The sequence below is a fragment of the Terrapene carolina genome, unplaced genomic scaffold (assembly GCF_002925995.2).
Source record: "Terrapene carolina triunguis isolate 2854851 unplaced genomic scaffold, T_m_triunguis-2.0 Scaffold62, whole genome shotgun sequence".
NCBI lineage: Eukaryota > Metazoa > Chordata > Testudines > Emydidae > Terrapene > Terrapene triunguis.
In genome coordinates, this window is record NW_020664413.1 from 3,134,844 (window position 1) to 3,156,746 (window position 21,903).

Sequence of the window (21,903 nt, forward strand, 5' to 3'; positions counted from 1 at the left end):
GCAGCATCGTTACACTCTTTAAGATGCGCTGAGCTGCAGTTTGTATGACAGGCATTGCACAGAATAAAATGACATTCACTGAGACAACAAATCCATCCTGACGCAACGGTGGGCTGTGTGTCACGCGACTCTAACTTTGTGCCAGTGCTTCGATTTGTGCTCAAGCCCTGCGGTTTGCAAGCCGGTGGCAGCTGCATTCAGCACAGACAAGCACTCACCCAAAGAAGAACGAATTTATTTAAAGCCAGTTTTGCTCAGAAGCCCTATGAGGTGCACAACAGCGTTGTGGAGGCAAAGTATCTGGTTAATAATAAATTACATTGATCGAAGACGGAGTCAGATATTTTTAAATTTGCATTTGTACATGGTGTCTGCTCCTGCATAGAGCGGCAGATCCTCCAGAAGGCATCAGGAATCCGTTCCAGTGAGCATAAAGGGTTAGTCACGATGTATAGTCCGGTGACTGCAGTAACAGCTGAGTAACCCATTCCACTGAAAAAGAAAGAGTCAGTGCTGGTGGTTGGTCTAAAGTTGGACCTCCCTTGCTTTCCTGCATCTCTTTGTCAAGCTCATCTAATTCTTTATATTTCAGAACAAATGTTTCAATACTGTTTTCTCTTTAAAAAGGATTAATGCAAGTATCCCTTAAGAGCAGCCCTACAAAGTCAAACACGTATGTGCTGCCCAGCACTCCAGAACACTGATACAATAACAAACCAGTCTGTGCATGAAGAAGGAATTATTTCAATAAGAAAATAACACAGTCATACTGAGACAGACCAATGGTCCATCGAGACCAGTATCCTGTCTTCCAACAGTGGCCAATGCCAGATGCCCCAGAAGGAATGAACAGAACAGGCAATCATCAAGTGATCCATCCCCTGTCACCCACTCCCAGCTTCTGGCAATCAGAGGCTAGGGACACCCCATACAATGGGGTTGCATCCCTGACCATTTTAATAGCCATTGATGGACCTATCTCATTCTTTGCTGAACCCAGTTATACTTTTGACTTTTGCAACATCCCCTGGCAATGAGTTCCACAGGTTAATGGTACATTTTTTGAAGTACTTCCTTTTGTTTGTTTTAAACCTGTTGCTTGTTAATTTCATTGAGTAACCCCTGGTTCTTGGGTTATGTGAAGGAGTAAATAACTCTTCCTTATTCACTTTTTCCACACCATTCTCAATTTTATAGACCTTTATCATATCCCCTCTTAGTCATCTCTTTTCCAAGCTGAAAAGTCCCATTCTTTTTAATCTCTCCTCATTCTGAAGCTATTCCATCCCCCTAATCATTTTTGTTGCCCTTCCCTGTATCTTTTCCAATTCTAATATATTTTTTGAGATGGGGCGACCAGAACTGCACACACTATTCAAGGTGTGGACGTACCAGGGATTTATATAGTGGCGTTATGACATTTTCTATCTTATTATCTATCCCTTTTCTAATGGTTCCTAACATTGTGTTCGCTTTTTTGACTACCACTGCACATCGAGCAGATGTTGTCAGAGAACTGTTCACAATGACTCCACGATCTCTTTCTTGACTGGTAACAGCTAATTTAGACCCAATCGTTTTGTCTATGTAGTTGGGATTATGTTTTCCAATATGCATTACTATGCACTTATCAACATTGAATTTCATCTCCCTTTTTGTTGCCTAGTCACCCAATTTTGTGAGATCCCTTTGTAACTCTTCGCAGTCTGCTTTGGACTTAACTATCTTGAGTAATTTTGCCTCATCTGAAAATTTTGCCACCTTAGTGTTTACCTCTTTTTCCAGATCATTTATGAATATGTTGAATAGCACTGATCCCAGTACAGATCTCTTGGGGACACCACTATTTACCTCTCTTCATTCTGAAAACTGATAATTTATTCCTACTAGGGCTGTCAATTAATCACAGTTAACTCATGCAATTAACTAAAAAAAAATTAATCGCGATTTAAAAAATTAATCACAATTAATCGCAGTTTTAATTGCACTGTTAAACAATAGAATACCAATTGAAATTTATTAAATATTTTGGATGTTTTTCTACATTTCCAAATATATTGTATTCTGTGTTGTAATTGAAATCAAAGTGTGTATTATTGTTTATTATAAATATTTGCACTGTAAAAATGATAAACAAAAGAAATAGTATTTTTCAATTCACCTCATACAAGTACTGTAGTGTAATCTCTTTGTCGTGAAAGTGCAGTTTACAAATGTAGATTTTTTTTGTTACATAACTGCACTCAAAAACAAAACAATGTAAAACTTCAGCGCCTACAAGTCCATTCAGTCCTACTTCTTGTTCAGCCAATCGCTCACACAAGTTTGTTTACATTTACAGGCGATAATGCTGCCCACTTCTTATTTACAGCGTCTATTGAAAGTGAGAACCGACATTTGCATGGCACTTTTGTAGCCGGCGTTGCAAGGTATTTACGTGCCAGATATGCTAAACATTCATATGCCCCTTCATGCTTCGGCCACCATTCCAGAGGACATACTTCCATGCTGATGACGATTATTAAAAAATAATGCGTTAATTAAATTTATGACTGAACTCCTTGAGGGAGAACTGTATGTCCCCTGTTCTGTTTTACCCGCATTCTGTCATATATTTCATGTTATAGCAGTCTTGGATGATGACCGAGCACATGCTGTTCATTTTAAGAACACGTTCACTGCAGATTTGTCAAAACGCAAAGAAGGTACCAATGTGACATTTCTAAAGATAGCTACAGCAGTCGATGCAAGGTTTAAGAATCTGAAGTACCTTCCAAAATCTGAGATTGACGAGGTGTGGAGCATGCTTTCAGAAGTCTTAAAAGAGCAACACTCTGATGTGGAAAATACAGAACCCGAACCACCAAAAAAGAAAATCAACCTTCTGCTGGTGGCATCTGACTCAGATGATGAAAATGAACATGCGTCGGTCTGCTCTGCTTTGGATCGTTATCGAGCAGAACCCGTCATCAGCATGGATGCATGTCCCCTGGAATGGTGGTTGAATCATGAAGGGACCTGAATCTTTAGAGCATCTGGCACATAAATATATTGCGACGCCACCTACTACAGTGCCATGAGAATGCCTGTTCTCACTTTCAGGTGACATTGTAAACAAGAAGCAGGCAGCATTATCTCCTGCAAATGTAAACAAACTTGTTTGTCTGAGCGATTGGCTAACCAAGAAGTAGGACTGAGTGGACTTGCAGGCTCTAAAATTTTATATTGTTTTATTTTTGAATGCAGGTTTTTTGTACATAATTCTACATTTTTAAGTTCAACTTTCATAATAAAGATATTGCTCTACAGTACTTGTATTAGGTGAATCGAGAAATACTATTTCTTTTGTTTTGTACAATGCAAATACTTGTAATCAAAAATAAATGTCAAGTGAGCACCGTACACTTTGTATTCTGTGTTGTAATTGAAATCAATATATTTGAAAATATAGAAAACATCCCAAAATATTTAAATAAATGGTATTCTATTATTGTTTAACAGTGTGATTAATCACGCGATTAATCGCGATTAATTTTTTTAATCGCTTGACAACCCTAATTCCTACCCTTTGTTTTCTGTCTTTTAACCAGTTAATAATCCATGAGAGGACCTTCCTGCTCATCCCATGACAGCTTACTTTGCTTAAGAGACTTTGGTAAGGGACTTTGTCAAAGTATTTCTGAAAATCCAAGTGCACTCTATCCACTGGATCACCCATGTCCACGTGTTCCTTGACCCCCTCAAAGAATACCGATAGATTGGTGAAGCATAATTTCCCTTTACAAAAGCCGTGTTGACTCTTCCCCAACAAATTGTGTTCATCTATGTGGCTGATAACTCTGTTCTTTACTATAGTTTCAACTAATTTGCCTGGTACTGAACCTTACTGAACCTCTGGAACCTTTTTCAAAAATTGGTGGTACATTAGCTATCCTCCAGTCATTTGGTACAGATGCTGATTTAAATGATAGGTTCTATACCACTGTTAGTAGTTCTACAATTTCATAGCTGAGTTCCTTCAACTCTTGGGTGAACACCATCTGGTCTTGCTGACTTATTACTATTTAAATTATCAATTTGTTCCAAAACTTCCCTCTATTGACACCTCAATCTCAGGACAGTTCCTCAGATTTGTCACCTAAAAAGAATGGCTCAGGTCTTGGAATAGCCCTCACATCCTCAGCTGTGAAGACTGATGCAAAGAATTCATTTAGTTTCTCCGCAATGGCCTTGTCTTCCTTGAGACCTCCTTTAGCACCTCGATCATCTACTGATTGTTTGGCAGGATTCCTGCTTCTGAAGTATTTAAAAAAAATTGCTGTTAGTTTTTGAGTATTTGGTTAGTTGCTCTTTAAATTCTTCTTTGGCCTGCCTTCTTATACTTTTACACTTAACTTGCCAGAGTTTATGCTCCTTTCTATTTTCCTCACTAGGATTTAACTTCCAGTTTTTAAAGGATGCCTTTTTACCTCTAACAACTTCTTTTACTTTGTTGTTTACCCACGGTGATACTTCTTTGGTTCTCTCCGTTTTTTAATTTAGGGTATACATTTAATTTGAGCCTCTATTATGGTGTTTTTTAAAAGTTTCCATGAAGCTTGCAGGCATTTCACTCTTGTGACTGTTCCTTGTCATTTTCTTTTAACAAGCTTCCTCATGTTTGTGTTGTTCCCCTTTCTGAAGTTAAATGCTATTGTAGTGGGCTTCTTTGGTGTTTTCCCTCCTACAAGTATGTTAAATTTAATTATATTATGGTCGCTATTACTGAGCGGTTCAGCTATAGTCACCTCTTGGACCAGTTCCTGTGCTCCACTTAGGGCTAAATTAAAAATTGCCTCTCCCCTGGTGGGTTCCAGGACTTGCTGCTCTAAGAAGCAATCATTTATAGTATCAAGAAACTTTACCTCTGCATCCCGTTCTCAGGTGACAGGTACTCAGTCAATACGGGGATAGTTGAAATCCCCCATGGTTATTGAGTTTTCTATTTTTGTAGCCTCATTAATCTCCCTGAGCATTTCACAATCACCATCACCCTCCTGGTCAGGTGGTCAGTAGTATATTCCTACTGCTATACTTTTATTATTCAAGCATGGGGTTTCTATCCATAGAGATTCTTTGGTACAGTTTGATTCATTTAAGATTTTTACTCTATTTGACTCTACGCTTTCTTTCACACATAGTGCCACTCCCCCACCAGCACGACCTACTCTGTCATTCCTATATATTGTGTAGCCCGGTATTACTGTGTCCCATTGATTATCATTGTTTCACCAAGATTCAGTGAAGTGAAACAATGATAATCAATTGGGGTGGAGTCGGGGCGGGGAAAGGGGCAGGGGGGCATGGGCACCCACCGGCGCCGGAGAAAGTTGGCGCCTATGCCTGTGTGTGGAACTGGAAGCATTTCAGAAAATCCTACTACAGAGGTCCTGGACTTCAATTTCTTACCTAGCGGCCTAATTTGGCCTCCAGGACCTCTCTCCGATTCTTCCCTATGTCATTGGTACCTACAGGCACCCACGACCACTGGCTCCTCCCCAGCACTGCACATACATTTGTCTAGATGTCTTGAAAGAGCCACAACCTTCACACCCAGCAGGCAATTCACCATGTGGTTCTCCTGGTCATCACAAATCCAGTTATCTATATTTCTAATGATTGAATCCCCCATTATTATTACTTGTCTCTTCCTACGGAGAGGTATCCTCAGTGTGAGGGGATACCATGACATCGTCTGGGAGAGTCCAAACTATGGGATCGTTTCTCTCCGCTCCATTTTGATGTTTTCCTTCCCCGAGTCTTTCATCTTCCTCAACAGCACAGAGGCTGTCAGGCTGGGGGCGGGACCCCTCTGCTGTGTCCCGAAAGTCTCCTCGACGTACCTCTCTATCTCCCTCAGCTCCTCCAGTTCTGCCACTGCGGTCTCCAGACCCTGTATTCGGTCTCTGAGAGCCATAAGCGCCTGGCCCTGAATGCACATACATGCCACCTGCCCACAAGGCAGGTAATCCATACATGCTGCCTTCAGTGCAATAAGTGGATATCTCCCTTTCAGCTGCTGGACTTCTGCCTGCATTCTTTTTACACCTTCCGCTTTTTTTTGGGGGGGGTGTCTTTGTTTTTTTGGGCAGGTGGGGGCAAGGAGCGGTGTGCTTATTGCCCTAAGTTTAGAGAATGTTAATCAGGTGTATCTAGCTCTTTCGATCCCACTCTAAGTTCCCTCACAAAACACCCCTGTTTGCTAGCTCCTCTGGTCGCTTAGGAGCCAGCTTTTTAAACCCCTGTTTTCCCTGAATAGCCCTGCCCCCTGGTTAAGGTTTAATGGGTGCTAAAGGGCTTAGAGATCAAAGCCTCCTCAAGAAGCTCTTAGCCTTGCCTAGCAGGGCGCTAGGCTCAGCACCTGCCCCCCCGCCCCCCGCCAATAAACAGACCGCACTATATACTGCAGTCAAGCAGCAAGCACACAATAAACAAACTGACAGATAACAAACTCACCCCAATGGGTCACGTAGTCTCTCCTCCATCACCCGGAGAACTCCCTCGCACGAGTCCCCTGTTTGCTGCTCCTGGTCGCTAGCCAGGCGGTTGTTATGTCACGGCCTGCGGGAGGGAGGAAGAACTGGGAAATGATGAACAATGCCTTGACAGTGTCCCTTTGCAAGTAATTTTTGTTTATCTCAGCAACACACAGATCCTCCACTCCTACTGGGTGTTGTTTAGGTCTGATGCACTGTTTGTTTACAAGTCTTTTAACACCCTTTTCCTACCTAACAATCACCATCTTTCTATTCAGCTTTTCGGGGAGCGACGGTGCAAAGAGGAGATTTACAATGGAGTTCCAGGACCCCCCGGGCCCAGACTGTCATAGCTTTATTCTAGCAGTCTTCTAATAATGGCTCAATGTATAATTGCATTTCACCAGAATGCTCTGGGTCTCACAGGATATCTGTGCTTACGACTTAGGAGAAAACAAGCTTCTGTGGCTTCTGTGGAAGCAGAGAAAGAACTGACAGGAAGGGAATTGCAATGCATGACAGTTCTTTCTCTGCTTCCACACTTCCTAACCCAAGCTCGTCCAGGGAGCTGACCAGAGAACTGGCTCCTTTCTTCCTTCTCTCAGAGACGCAGACACACCCCTTTTTGCTACCAGGCACAATTCTTATTAATATTACAGCAGTGCCCAGGATGTGCTGGGTGTCATCCACCGACACAGACAGATGCAGCCCCACCTCCAGACAACTTGCATTCTAAAAAGACAAAGAAACGTACAAAGGGGTGGTGGGCGGGGAATTAACATACAAACATTTATATTATTTGTTTGTTTTTACAAATACATGATGGACATAGATAACACACTCCGAGTCCTTGTGCTCAAGGGGTTGTGTTAATGTCTGTGTTGGGGCATCTGGCCCACACTGGCATGCAAGGGGTTAATATAGCCCTAGGGAGGCTGCACAGGAAGCAGCCAATAGCAGAGGGTCTGTGAGGAGCAGCCAATCAGGGCCCAAGAGGCCCATATAAGAAGAACAGCAGGGCCGAGTAGGGTCAGTTACTCCCTGGAGCTCAAAGAGGGAGGACTTATTGCCTTGCAGGTGGCGGGAAGCTAGCACCCTGGACAGAGCAGAGCTGGGCAGGAAGAGGGAAGCAAGAGGGAGCTCCTGAAGCGACGCGATTGAGTACCGCCGAATGGCTTTATCTTTTTTTTTTTTTTTTTTCACTTTGCTGCTTGGGGCGGCAAAAAAGCTGGAGCCAGCCCTGGCTAGGACGGGCATGCTGATGCCCTGAGGTAAGGGCGAAGAAGGTGCTGGGGTTGCAGGGAAGTGGCCCAGGGAAATGTACTGAGGATTTGGAGGGGACACAGTGAGTGGCTGCAACCTACAGGGTCCCTGGGCTGGGACCTGGGGTAGTGGTCAGGCCTGGGTCCCCCCCACTTGCCACTAGGGAAGTGGCTATACAGTTGCCTGCATTGCCCCGGAAAGGGGGAGGAAGCATAGATCATTATACGGCTGGAGGGCTGTGTCATGAAGAGGACACCATGGTCCTGGGAGTAACAGGCTCCGGGAGCAGACATGACGGCGGGTGAGGCACCGTTGGGAGAGGGTGCACTGACTTGCGGAGCTAATCCCCAAGACAGCCAGCGGGAGGCGCCAGCGTGGAGCCCCGTCACAGCGCCCATAGTAGCGATCGCTTTCTCAAGGGGGAGTGGGAGGGATGGGGCCATGATGCCCATCCAACACATGGGCTAGCTGAGCTAGCTTTTGTGGGTGGGTGGGTGGGAGTGCATGCTGCACCCTTTAACAGAGTGAAGCAGGGGGTGATCTGCCCACGCTCTCTTAAAGGCAACAAAGAAATGCACCCGTCTCAAAGCATGATCCCCTTGGAGTGCTGCAGTTCTACATTCTTTATGTTCTGGTCCAGCCCCGTCTCATAGCGTATGTACCAGCTGTTATCCTGGCCGGAAGTACTGAGCCATGTCACCCACCCTGAGGCACCTGAACAAAGCCAGGCTTAATATCAGGAGGGTAGTGTCACGAAAGGGGGAGAAGCCAGATATTAATCAAGTCTGATGGAAGTTGGAGAACAACTAGTGGACGTCAGTGGAAGAATATGTTCCATCATGGAAATGACAAGGCCAGACGAGGAGAGGTGGGTGCAGGACTGTCTGTAAAGGAAACCACCGATAGTGTTACACTGCCAGTCCAGGGGTGGTTTTAAAAGTGAGTTTTTATTAAAGTTAATATAAAAACAAACAAACAAAGGCCGCTTGCCTAGGCCCTGCCGGAGCTCAGGCTGACCAGATGACACCTTGCTTCCCCGATGTGTTCCCGTTTACCTCTTCAAGGGAGAGGGCCCAGGTAAATTAACCCTGACATTCTCTTGTGAGTGCTACACTCCCCACTTATTTCTATTCATTTCCCAACATTTCTATTAACAATATGTATATAACAGGGGTCGGCAACCTTTCAGAAGTGAAGTGGTGTGCCGAGTCTTCATTTATTCACTCTAGTTTAAGGTTTCACGTGCCAGTAATACATTTTAACGTTTTTAGAAGGTCTCTTTCTATAAGTCTATAATATATAACTAAACTATTGTTGTATGTAAAGTAAATAAGGTTTTTAAAATGTTTAAGAAGCTTCATTTAAAATTAAATTAAAATGCAGAGCCGCCCGGACCGGTGGCCTGGCACCGAGCAGTGTGAGTGCCACTGAAAATCAGCTCGCGTGCCGAAGGTGGCACGCGTGCCATAGGTTGCCTACCCCGGTATATAACATTCAGTCCATCAAGTTGACTTTTTAGCAGTAGTCCACTAGTTCCATAAGAATGACAATACTGGGTCAGACCAATGGTCCATCTAGCCCCATATCCTGTTTTCTGACAGTGGCCAGGGCCAGATCATCCCTTCAGGTGCAATTAGCGAGTGATTCATACCCAGTCGTTCTCAGTCTTTGTCTCTCTCCTCCTTCACCAGTTGTGATCCCGATGATGTTTGGCAAGCAGGGGCGCTGGAACAATTTGTATAGTGGGGGTGCTGCGAGCCATTGAACCAAACTGTAAACCCTCTATATAATGGAAACCCATCCCTTACCCCTGTGGCCTCCTCTCTTCCCCCCCAAAGCCCAGCCCCTACCCTGCCCCTTCCTTCAAAGCCCAGCCCCTTCCCACAAGGCCCCTCCTCTTCCCTCCAAGGCCAAGCCAGAAGCTGGAGCGGGTCGGGGGAGCCCGCCCCCTCACCTGGGGGCTGAAATCAGCCCCCTGCCCGTGTCCCCGTGTCCCCGCCCAGGGCAGGTGGAGGGACCCAGGCTCCCCACAGCTTCTCATGTGGTTCTTACCCCAACTAGGCTCCAGCCGGGGGGGGGGGAAAGGCTCAGAGCCACAGCCTGGCCATGGTAAGAGCCATGCGGGCAGCTGATGGGGACCCTCCACCTCCATCTGCCCTGGGCAGGGAGCACGGGAGGCGTAGTATGGTGGCAAGTCATTATTGAACAAAATAGCCAACTCTGAACAACTGAAATTCCCAAAGAGGGATTCTGGATAGAGCGTCTGCCTTCACTTTAGATTCCCATGGATGATATTTAACTTTGAAGTTAAAGTCAGCTAATTCTGCAAACCACTGGCAGGCAAAGTTCCCTCCAATTGTTCACATCCATGTGCGGAATGAATAATGTTATGTGCACCAATATGGAGGTGATGTGTGGTGCGAGTTGGGGCTGAAGGGTTCAGAGTGTGGGAGAGGGCTCAAGGCTGAGGCAGAGGGTTGGGCTTGAGGTGCAGGAGGGTGAGGGCTCTGGCTGGGGGTGCGGTCTTTGGGGTGGGGCCAGGGATGAGGGGTTTGGGGTGCGGGCTGCAGCGGGGAGGGGAGAGAGGACTCTCCCCAGCCCTCTATCACCGCAGCAGCCCTGGGGCAGCCTGCACCCCAAACACCCACCTCTCCCAGCCGGCAGGAGCTCCTCTCCCCACAGCAGCCCTGCACACCCCACCTTGCTCCCCTTCCCGCCCACCCCTACCTCTCTCCTCTCCAATCCCCTGTGGCTGTATGCCTGCACGGCCCTTTATAGCCTGCTGCATGGCCATGCAGCTTAGAGGAAACTTAGCTGGTGGACTGTGGCATTCAGCCTGGCAGAAGTGAAGACGTGGGTTAGTGGATTATCTGATAACTGTGCAGGATTGTGCGTAGTAGGAGTCACAAATTCTGTCCGTTGCAGCCCATTTTAAGGCTAGAAACTGCAGCTTTCCCGAGCGAAGGTGATAATTTTTCTCGGCTGCAGATTGTATTCTTGACCGATAACTGGTGACTCTCAGTTTATGGTCCGGATGTTGGTACAGGAGGGCACCTAGTCCTTTACTGGAAGCATCTGCATGGAGACTAAAGGGTGAGGCAGAATTGGGATAAGCTATTATTGGTGGCTGTACCAGGCAGTTAATGACCTAGTTTAAAACACTTTGCTGTTGCTCCGTTCAGGTAACTGGCTGTTTGGAGTGTATTGGCCCTCGGACTTCTTTCTTTTTCTGAACCCCACTTTCAATCTGATGAGCCAAACTAGTAAAACGTAACCTGTTCTTTTGCCGGAGGTTCCCAATCTGCCCCTTTATTTTACAATCCTTACTTAAAACTCGTTCCGCTTTTGACCGCATTTTCACAGAGGGTTGGTTTTAATTTCTTTCATGCTTCCCTGAAACCATATTTCTAGCAATTGTCTCTACTTTAGGGGCGTCAATCTGCCCTTTCTTGCTGTAGCAATGAGCTGTAAAACCTTATCTCTTAATGCCAGTAATGGGACAATCCCTGATCTTCCAACTCTTCACAGTATAAGTGGCTTGTTATGTGTTTGATTAAAGCCAAGCCACTTTTTGATGCAATTTTACTGCGATTTGTCCCAGAAATGCCTAGAGAGACACAGATGTCTCTTAAATGCTCATCTTTTAGCTGGTATAAATGCCCTTCTACCTCCATAAGGAGGTAGTGAGAGCAGCAGAATGAGGACAATGGACTTCAAAAAAGCAGACTTTAGCAAACTCCGAGAACTGGTAGGTAAGGTCCAATGGGTAGGAAATCTAAGGGAAAAAAGAGTTCATAAGAGCGGTCAGTTTCTCAGCGAGACAATATTAAAGGCACAACTGCAAACTGTCCCAGTCTAAAGAAAAGATAGTAAGAGGCCAGTATGGCTCCATCAGGAGCTCTTTAATGACCTGGAGGGGAAAAACGGGAAGCATACAAAAAAAAATGGAAACCTGGACAAATTGCTAAGGAGGCGTACAAAAGACTAGCACAAGCATGGAGGAACAAAATCAGAACGGGTAAGGCACAAAATGAGTAACACCTAGCAAGGGACATAAAGGCAATCAGAAGAGGTTCTTTAAATAGTAGCAAGAGAAAGATGAAGGGAAGTGTAGGTCCTCTCTTTAGCAGGGAAGGAGCGCTAATAGCTGATGACATCAAGAACGCTCAGCTGTTTAATGCCTATTTTGCTTCAGTCTTCACTAAAATGGTTAACAGAGACCAGATACATGAATATTAATTGTGTTGAGTAAGAGGGAAGGACTGCAAGCAAAAGAGGGAAAGAACAAGTAAAAGAATATTGAGGTAAGTTAGATTTATTCAACTCAGCAGAGCCTGATGAAATTCACCCTAAGGTACCTAAGTAACTACCTGAAGCAATCTCAGAACCATTAGCAATTATCTAGTGAGATCCTGGAGTATTGGAGAAGGGCACACAGTATCTATCTTTAAAAAGGGAAACAAAGAGGACCTGGGGAATGATTTACTAGTCAGCCTAACCTCAATACCTGTAAAGATACCGGAACAAATTATTAAACAATCAATTTGTAAGCACCTAGAGGATAGTAGGGTTATAAGGAATAGCCAATATGGATTTGTCAAGAACAATTCATGCCAAATCAGCTTAATTTGACAGGGTTACTGGCCTAGTGGATAGCAGAGAAGCAGCAGACGTGATATGTTTTGATTTTAATAAAGCTTTTGACACAGGCTCACATGACATTCTCATAAGCAAAATAGGGAAATGTGGTCTAGATTAAATTGCTGTAAGGTAGGTGTACACCTGGTAGAAAGACTGTACTCAAAGAGTAGTTATCAATAGTTCACTGAAAAACTGGGAGGGTTTAACGAGTGGGGTCCCACAGGGGTCAGCCCTAGGTCTGAAATTATTTAGTATTTTCATCAATGACTTGGATAATGGAGTTGAGAGTAAGCTTATAAAATTTGCAGAAGATGCCAAGGTGGGAGGGGTTGCAAGCACTCCAGAGCACAGGCTTAGAATTCAAAATTACCTTGAAAAATTAGAGAATTAGTCGGAATTAAACAAGATGAAATTCAATAAAGATAAGTGCAAAATTCTTCAGTTAGGAAGGAAAAATGAAACGCACAAATACAAAACGGGGAATGACTGAGTAGGTGGTAGCACTGCCGAAAAGCATCTGGGATTTATAGTGGATCACAAATTGAATATGAATCAGCAATGTGATGCAGCTGTGAAAAAGGCAAATATTCTGGGGTGTATTAACAGGAGGGGCATATGTAAGACCCGGGTGGTAATTGTCTGACTGTACTCAGCACTGGTGAGGTCTCACCTGGAGTACTGTGTCCAATTCTGGGTGCCGTACTTTAGGAACGATGTGGACAAATTAGAAACAGTCCAGAGGAGAGCAACAAAAAACGATAAAAGATTAAGTCTATGTCTACACTGTGCACCTTACAATGGCACGGCTCTTTATCACTAGGAGAGAACTCTCCTGGCAACAAAATAAAACCACCTCCAAAACGGGGCGGTAGCTTTGTCACCAGGAACACAGCTCCCACCGACGAAGCGCTGTCCACACAGGTGCTTTTCATTGGTAAAACTTTTGTCATTTTTTTTCACACCCCTGAGTGATAACAGTTTTAATGACAAAAGTGCCAGTGTAGACAGCCTTAGAACACCTGGCCAATGAGGAAAGGTTAAAAAAACTGGGAATGTTTAGGCTTAAGAAAAAAAGACTGAGGCGGGACCAAATGAAATGAATGGGCAGCAGGTTTAAAACAAATAAAAGGAAGTTCTTCACACAGCGCACAGTCAACCTGTGGAACTCCTTGCCTGAGGAGGTTGTGAAGGCTAGGACTATAACAGGGTTTAAAAGAGAACTAGATAAATTCATGGAGGTTAAGTCCATTAATGGCTATTAGCCAGGATGGGTAAGGAATGGTGTCCCTAGCCTCTGTTTGTCAGAGGGTGGAGATGGATGGCAGGAGAGAGATCACTTGATCATTACCTGTGAGGTTCACTCCCTCTGGGACACCTGGCATTGGTCACTGTTGGTAGACAGGATACTGGGCTGGATGGACCTTTGGTCTGACCCAATATGGCCGTTCTTATGTTCTTGGTATGTTAAAGGCCGTGATAAAGGGGATAGTGATCAATTGTTCTCCATGTCTGCTGAAGGTAGGACAAGGAGTAATGGGCTTAATCTGCAACAAGGGAGATTGAGGTGAGATATTAGGTAAAAACTTTCTAACTATAAGGGTAGTTAAGCTTTGGAATCGGCTTCCAATGGAGGTTGTGGAATTCTATCAGTGGAGTTTTTAAAGAACAATTTGGACAAACACCTGTCAGGGATGGTCAAGTTTTACTTGGTCCTGCCTCAGCGCAGGAGACTGGCCTTGATGACTTCTCAAGGTCCCTTCCAGTTCTATGATTCTATAGGAATGTCTTCTATCTCCCTCCCAGCCATAGTGCTTGCAAACAATTAAATCTTTCCCTCTGCTTCCAGAGCAGGGCCACCCAGAGGATTCAGGGGGCCTGGAGTCTTTGGCGGCGGGGGGCCCCTGCTGCCGAATTGCCGCCGAAGACCCGGAGCGGAAGAGTTTTCCGGGGCCCCTGGAGCGAGTGAAGGACTCCGCTCCAGGGGCCCCAAAAAACTCTCGTGGGGGCCCCTGCGGTGCCCAGGGCCTGGGGCAAATTGCCCCACTTGCCCCCCCCTCTGGGCGACCCTGTTCCAGAGAACTTTCTTTACGCCATTTAAAATGGCTCCTGTCTGGATCTGGTTCACTTAGGGTTAATCTCTAGCTTGGAAATGTACTAGTTTGCATGATTCTCTTGTTTGTTTCTTGTGTATACTTTGTCAAGGAAAGGCCTCTATGTCCTGTCTGCTCATTTAATGTCAAGAGGTTTGACACAAATGAATGATGCTATCCTCAGCCAGATCATGCTTCGTAGCCTGGCATTTGGCAGAGGCAGTGGAGCTGGATTAAAATAAACCCCTCAAGATGCTGTCAGCATTCTTTCCTAAAGGTCTTATTCAAAGGTTGGTCATAAGGGTCTGCTCAGCATTTTCATGACTTTTTCAAGAGCACACGGCAGGGGTGCATCAAGCAGTGCAACTGGAATAAGGATTGACCCAAATCTTTGCCCAAAACTCATCTTGTAACTTACTGGAAAGTTGAACAAGTTCATTAACTGTTTCTCTTTCCCATTTTCATGAGCCTCCTCCTTGCTGGTTCTGGAACCAGAAGGTTGAAATATGATGAGAACAGCTGGATAATTGTAATATTTCCAACCCGACTAATGCACAAAGTACAAAAGCTCATGAAAGCAGTTGTCCCAGTAAGACTTCCAGTCCAATTTTGCAAATCCAAAATTGTAATGTACTGGCTTTATTTATCTACCTGTTCAACACATATATGGCCCCCAGAACCACAGTATCCGAGTGCCTTCCTGCAAAGTATTATTTTCCCCATTCAACAGATGAGGAAGTGTGGCGCAGAGACATTGCATGACATGCTCTAGGTCATACAGGAAGTCTGTGGAAGAGAAAGGAATTGAACCCAGATCGTCTGAAGCCCAGTCCAGTAGCTTAACCATGTTGCCTACCTTTACCTCTGTGCGAGTGTGACATTGTCCTCTAGTGGTTTGATCAAGGGTATCAAAACCTTCCCAAAGTGGTGGCTGAGACCAAATCTGAGCAAATCGGTAGTCTCTATTTTCCACCGTGACGACAGAATCCCACAAAACTCTAACTGTTGAGTTTTGTGGTGAAATTGTGCATTATGACCCATAGCCAACATAAATATCTCGGTGTCATTCTTGACTGCACACTGACCTTTCATGACCGCCTCAAGGAAGTGGCCTCTAAAGAGAAGACTCGCATCAACATTATTCAAAAGTTAGTGGGAACAAGCTGCAGATCAACTGCCCTGGTGCTGCAAACATTGGCCTTGGTCCTGGTGTACTCAGTTGCAGAACACTGTGCACCGCTGTGGACTAGAAGCTGCCATACCTAATTTGTGGACAGGCAGCTGAATCAGACTATGAGACTCATCACGGGAACTTTAAAATCAATGCCTCTACCATGGCTTTCTGTCTTAGGAAACATTGAATCTCCAGCTGCCCACCAAGATATAGCCAGAGCACAAGAACTTAAATGCACCGAAGACTACCCTGAACTTCCCATCCGACAGGTATGGGTAACATACCACAACAACACCTGAAATTGCGAAAACCACTATGGACCATGTGATCACCTCATGGCTCTGGATTCAGCCAGGGAACAGCAAAGTGACTGGATCTCACCCACTGTTCCAAACATGCACATTATCACTGACCCCCTCCTGGTTCCGACTTGCCAGGCAGACTTTGGACCACACTGAACCGCATCTGTACAAACCATGGAAGATGAGGCTACTTGATACACAAGTGGAAAATCAAAGACTCCCTTTCATGCAACTGTGGTGATAACATCCAAACTCTCAAAAACACCATAATGCAGTGCCCCAGATATAGCTTCAAAGGTGAATTGAATGATATCTGCCTACTCACAGAGGAGGCCTTGAAATGGCTTATGGACCTACAACTGCACCTATAGAATGTTGCTTTGCAGATGCCATATGCAAGAATCATAGAATCATAGAAGATCAGGGTTGGAAGGGAGCTCAGGAGGTCATCTAGTCCAACTCCCTGCTCAAAGCAGGACCAATCCCCAAGTAAATCATCACAGCCAGGGCTTTGTCAAGCCTGACCTTAAAAACCTCTAAGGAAGGAGATTCCACCACCTCCCTAGGTAACTCATTCCATTTCAGAGAGAGTGAGAAATCAAGGATATGGAGCTAATTACTGCTAGCAGCTAATGGAGTATACTGGAGGCCTTTGTTCTTGGAGTTGAAGTGGCTCTAGTCTCAGATCCTTGCTAGGTGCCTGTATGTTTTAAATAATGTGGTCTCCAAAACTTAAGCTCACGACCAGTTGATTTGGATCACTGAAATTCATGCAGGCATCTGAGATTTCCGCTGCTTATCCAAATGGAACCCCAACGCCAATCCATGTTAGGTTCTCCCATCGCTAGTGTTTGAAGAAGGGTATTGAAGGAATCTCCAGGTGTGATGTGCCTTTTCAGCAAGGAAGATGGTAATGAAAAGAGTGACAGTGACTAAGACCCTATCACCCAAAAGATCACAGAGATTGTGTGGGCTGACGTATGACGATAAATCTTGATATGACTTGGGACTGCAGGGGACATAAGCTGGGAAATGTGAAATGAATGAAAGGTCCCCACAGTACAGTACAATAGGCTTGTATGCAGCATCCATTGCACGTGGCATCACAAAATGCTTCAGCGTCAGTCAAGCCATGGGCTCAAGAGGCAAGGCACTGTTTTAACAAGATATTTAGAAGAGGCTAACGGTTCAGTGTTTCAGCTGGAAAAGGGGAGAGATCTGGGAGTGATCATAGCTGGGTTGGTACTTCGGGAGACTTCTAGTTTAGACCCATGGTACTGCATGAAGCAGTGCTGGTGATTCAAACTGGTGCTGTTCTCTCTGCATCAGGACTGACCCAGGGCCCTAGTACAGTATTAGCGTGTCTTTATGGCTGGAGGTGCCGGCTTTCAGACTAACTGTAAGACCTTTGGCAGTCATTAACAATTCTAGGATGCTTTTTGAAAGAGCACTGAAACTGCAATGTCCAGATCAGACTCCAGTTTGGCTAAATACTGTACTTGTTGCCCATCTACATTTCCCTACAGTTATTCAGCTATTGATGACTGTTTATTTCCGGATAGCGCTCATCGTGTGCTATACAAATATAAAGCAAACCGTGGCCCCACCCTGAAGAACTTACAAGGACTTACTCTCTTTTTCATTTCTTATATTTAAAACCTGCTGTGAAGTCTGACTGCTAGTATTCTAACTAGTAAGAATGGATGGTACGCTGCCCCAGAGTCATGGATGTATGCACCACATGCCTAATAGGGGCCTACTTTTCTTTGTGTCCCGTTAAAACAACAGAGTGAAACAGGAGTAGTGGGGAAGACTTTGTGTTCCGGTTGGTTCCTGAGAAAGGATCCAGACATGCGCAGTTACAGACAATATTCATACTAAAAATAATCAATCCTTCTACATTCTAAGAAGGAATCGAAGGAGGTCGCTGTCCATAAAGAATTTTACTGAAGTCAATCCAATCTGTAACTTAAAGCTGGTTAAATGTCGTAATACTGAAGCCAAATTGTTATCGAATGTCTGACCCACAACCTCAAGGTCAATTACAAAACTTCCTCCTTTGATTTCAATTTTTGTGTGGTGACTAACCCTTTCCTTCCCCCAACCTCCAACAGAGATATTATAATACAAACTTCAGCAAAACACTTTTGATAAGCAGAAGTTTACCAAAAATTACACATGATAATTTCAAGTCTCAGGACTTTTCAACACAGAACACATTGTAATGAGTAATTTTATGAGGCAATATTTAGGGCTGTTTAGACCTGGGGAAATTTCTTTCAGGCACTTTCCCTGAATGGACTTTATGGGTGTGCATCCACACAGGCACGCAGATTTGCACTTTCACACCCTACAATTAAAGAATATAAAAAGGCTGGGATGTCTCCCAGCTAATAAACACACACACACAAAAATTTTTAAAGAGAGAGAGAGAAAAGGAAAAAGAAGATACTTCATAAGATAACAGGCAGGGAGATGGCATCGTTGCAAACCCTTCAGCTCTTGCAGTCTCCTAGACTCTCAGGGTAGGATCTAAGACTGCAATCCCGGAGCCAGATGGTGATTTTCTGCTGGCACAGGCCTTCTCATTAGCAGGCCTCCTTCCTGTGCAAGGGGAGACTGATCAAAGGTTGGAGTGGCCTGGTCACTCATGTCATGACTTCCTCTCCCCAATGTGATTAGTCTTGGGGATTTTGGGGGGGTCAGTCTTCTGTCCGTTGGCTTGTTGATCTAAACAGTGAGTTTTCTTTGCCTTACCATTGATTCATATAGTTTGCAAAATTCACTTTGTCAGCCTGGCAGCACCTCACCCCATGATCTTTGGGCAAATCAGTCACAAGACCTACCTCACAGCCATGCAACTTGGTCCAATCAAGTTTGAATTAGGTCCCCCTTAGTGAGCATTACTTTGGAAAACCAGGAAATTTAAAAATATTTGGTGTTTTGCATACTACAGAGATTACAAGTCTGTGACACCCCCATCCCTCCACCTCAAAATATCAAAAATCCAGACCTGAAGAAGAGATCTGTGTAAGCTCAAAAGCTTTCTCTTTCACCAACAGAAGATATTACCTCCCCCTCCTTGTCTCTGAAAATCCAGATGCACTTTTGAGGAAGCTGACATGGCCATATCTGGCCATGAAAAGATCTTGAGATGGCATAGCGTCACCATTTTACGGAAAGTTCAACATAAAAATCATATTAAAAATACCTACTTGGAAAGAACAAAAACAAACCAAAACACCTAGTAACACAAAGTCACTCAACATTCATCCTTCAGCAAAATTAAAAATAAGTTTGATCTTATGATCAGTTTTATCACTTTTGGTTTCTTCTTCTTTCCTTTTTTGTGCCTTCCTATTCTGGAACTAGGTTATATGTCAGACAGTTTATTGTTTGGAATCTACATTTTGACAGATAAAAGGTACTTTAAAGCTTATCAAGAAGATTCCCACTTGACACATACACCTTTATAGAAGATCTGTATTCCAATATTAGATCTGCATTCCAATCTAAGCTATTCCTCTCACAAAGCTCGGCTCTGTCAGACCAAGGGCAGTTCAAAAATCAAGAACTCTTCACTGGGCTTGATGTACCACCAGCTCCATCTTACTTAAGCTGGGGCAGTATACGCACAAATGTCATAGAACCATAGGGTTAGAAGAGACCAGAAGCTGGGAATGGGTGACAGGGGATGGATCACTCGATGATTGCCTGTTCTGTTCATTCCTTCTGGGGCACCTGGCACTGGCCACAGAATGTTTGCGCTTGACAGGATCTTACAGATCCTTGAGCACGGCAAGCGTGTGTAAGCATCTGTAGCCACTTCATAGTTCACTGAATGGGGGGCAGGAAAAAGTGGGCAGGGATGTGCCAAGGGAGACACAGAAGGTGATTTTGGATGCAGCTGATGGACCATCTCGCTTTCAGTTTCTATTTCCACCAGCAGAAAAAACAGCACGTTGCTAACTAGGGGTGGGCCCAAGGCAAACTTCAGACCCAGCCCCCTCTCTGGGCCCCACACTTTGTAAAAGTTTGGGTCCAAACTTTGCACCTCAAATCCATCCCCACTGCACATGTTGCTGGAAATAGTTAATTGCACAACAGCGGAGACTAATGCCACCCATTCTCTCCCACCTAATACCCAGCAGGGTCCAACCTTTTAATCAAAGTCAACAGCCTTCTGAGCAAGGTGAAAAAGGTTTCTTGTCTTGTCCCGTGCTTTTCGGTCTGTCCTGCCATATTTAAAGGCCGGTGAATGTGCATCACCCCACCACTATTTCATCCCCACTGACACATCCCTTACCTACGCTGCACATCAGTTGTGATTTTCCTCTGTTCTCACAGCCTCAGCGGGTCCCACCGTTGCCCATCGGCAAGTCAAGACCACAACACAGTGAGCAAGCGCCTCCCCCGAAGCGCACACACCCTGAGCCGGAAAGGAAAAGAGCTTTCAGTTCTCCACAGCTGAAAACTAATGGATATAAATACACTCTCTCTGAATAATCTGCCCCAAGACTGTGCTGTAGGGAGGTATAAATTACCCAGCTCCCGCCTGCTGTGCTGAGAGCATGAAATGACACACCAGGCTTTTTGGCCAATTTGGGTTATTTTTATGAATCCTATTTTTTTTTATTTAGCCTGCAGAAGGGTTTTTTTCATCCCCCCCCCCCCTTTTGCCCTGCCCCTTGTCTGCTTTTAATGGAACACATTTAGGGTTCTTTTTTTATACAAGATTATGGCATGATTGGCTGTTTTTAAACCTAGCCGGTCATTATCTCTGTCGAAGTTTTTGGTACGGCTGGGGTTTATTTTTGCGTGTGTGTCAGGGCCGAAGCAAGAAGAGAAAAAGGCCTGTTTCTCTGAGTCATTGTGCCTGCAATGAGAACCCTTCCTGTCAGAAAGGAAGCCCTGTTATCACAATGACGCCGCCTGCGTCACGCAGAGGCTGCTGTCGGAGCAGAATGCATGGTCCTCTCAGGCTAAGGGGGAACTTCTCCCCACCCCCAAAGGAAAAATAAGTCCTTCCTTGAAACATCCTCACCCAGGCAAGGGGCACCATTATTGCATTTGCAGTGCCATCCTTCTAGGGCCTATTCGCCAGGCCCGATGTGAAGGCTTCATGGGGGCGGGTAAAGTGGGGGAGAGAAGGCTGGAATTCACTCCCTTCTCCCCTGGGAAGAGTGTAGGGTTGCCACCTAGGTTCAAGGCGCTGAGGCAGTTATGAGCTCTGCCCCATTGGCCTACTCAGAACCTGTCAGGAGGTAGAGCGTTCTTCCATCCCAAATGGCTGCTCTGTCCATGACCTGCCCGGAGCTAGCCTTAGTGGTAGGCTGATAGGCAGCTGCCTAGGATGTGTGTGGTCAACCCCCTCTCCTAACTAGCTGGGACAGGTTTGGGGGTGGTCTGCCCTTTTTTGGGTGTCCTGCCCCACCAGGTAGCAGCAGCTTAGGGTCCTAGAGTGTCTGGCGCAGGCCTGGACCCATTCACCCCTTCCAAGGATAAAGGGGCACTTCCATGGTGCAGAGGGCCTTGTGGTGAGTGAATATCGCCCTTTGTGCACCCCTTAACGACAAGGAGGGTCTCCAGGGCAGGACTTTGTCTCTGGCACACACACACACACACACACACACAGAGCGCCGGTTCCCAACGTTTACCGGAGCTCCTTAGAACCATTCCCCTTCGTTTTCTACAATGCCACGGTCAGCCGCCAGCCCTGGAGACTGAGGGTCTGTGTATATGGGCAGGGCGGGTTCCTCACAGGACTGCCCTCAAAAGGGGAGATACCTTGTCATTCTTGCTGCTGCTCAATGCTGGAGTACACCAGACCCTCAGGGCCAGTAGCGTGCCAGGGGTACTACCACTTGGCGGCAAGCACTGTAGGTGCTTCCGCAGCTAGGCCTTGTCCCAATAGCTCC

General features: G+C 45.3%; 1 protein-coding gene and 1 long non-coding RNA gene across 2 annotated transcripts in view; one reads left to right on the forward strand and one right to left on the reverse strand.

Moving 5' to 3' along the window:
• The window catches only part of MARCHF4 (membrane associated ring-CH-type finger 4), a 160,862-nt gene that overhangs the window by 39,840 nt on the left and 99,119 nt on the right, over positions 1-21,903 (forward strand). The gene's annotated exons all lie outside the window — the stretch shown is intronic.
• LOC112108432 lies at positions 332-20,377 on the reverse strand. The gene is made up of 3 exons (XR_002908248.1): positions 20,292-20,377; positions 6,496-6,600; positions 332-492 (listed from the first exon to the last, which is right to left on the reverse strand). It is a non-coding gene; the product is annotated as an uncharacterized LOC112108432 (long non-coding RNA).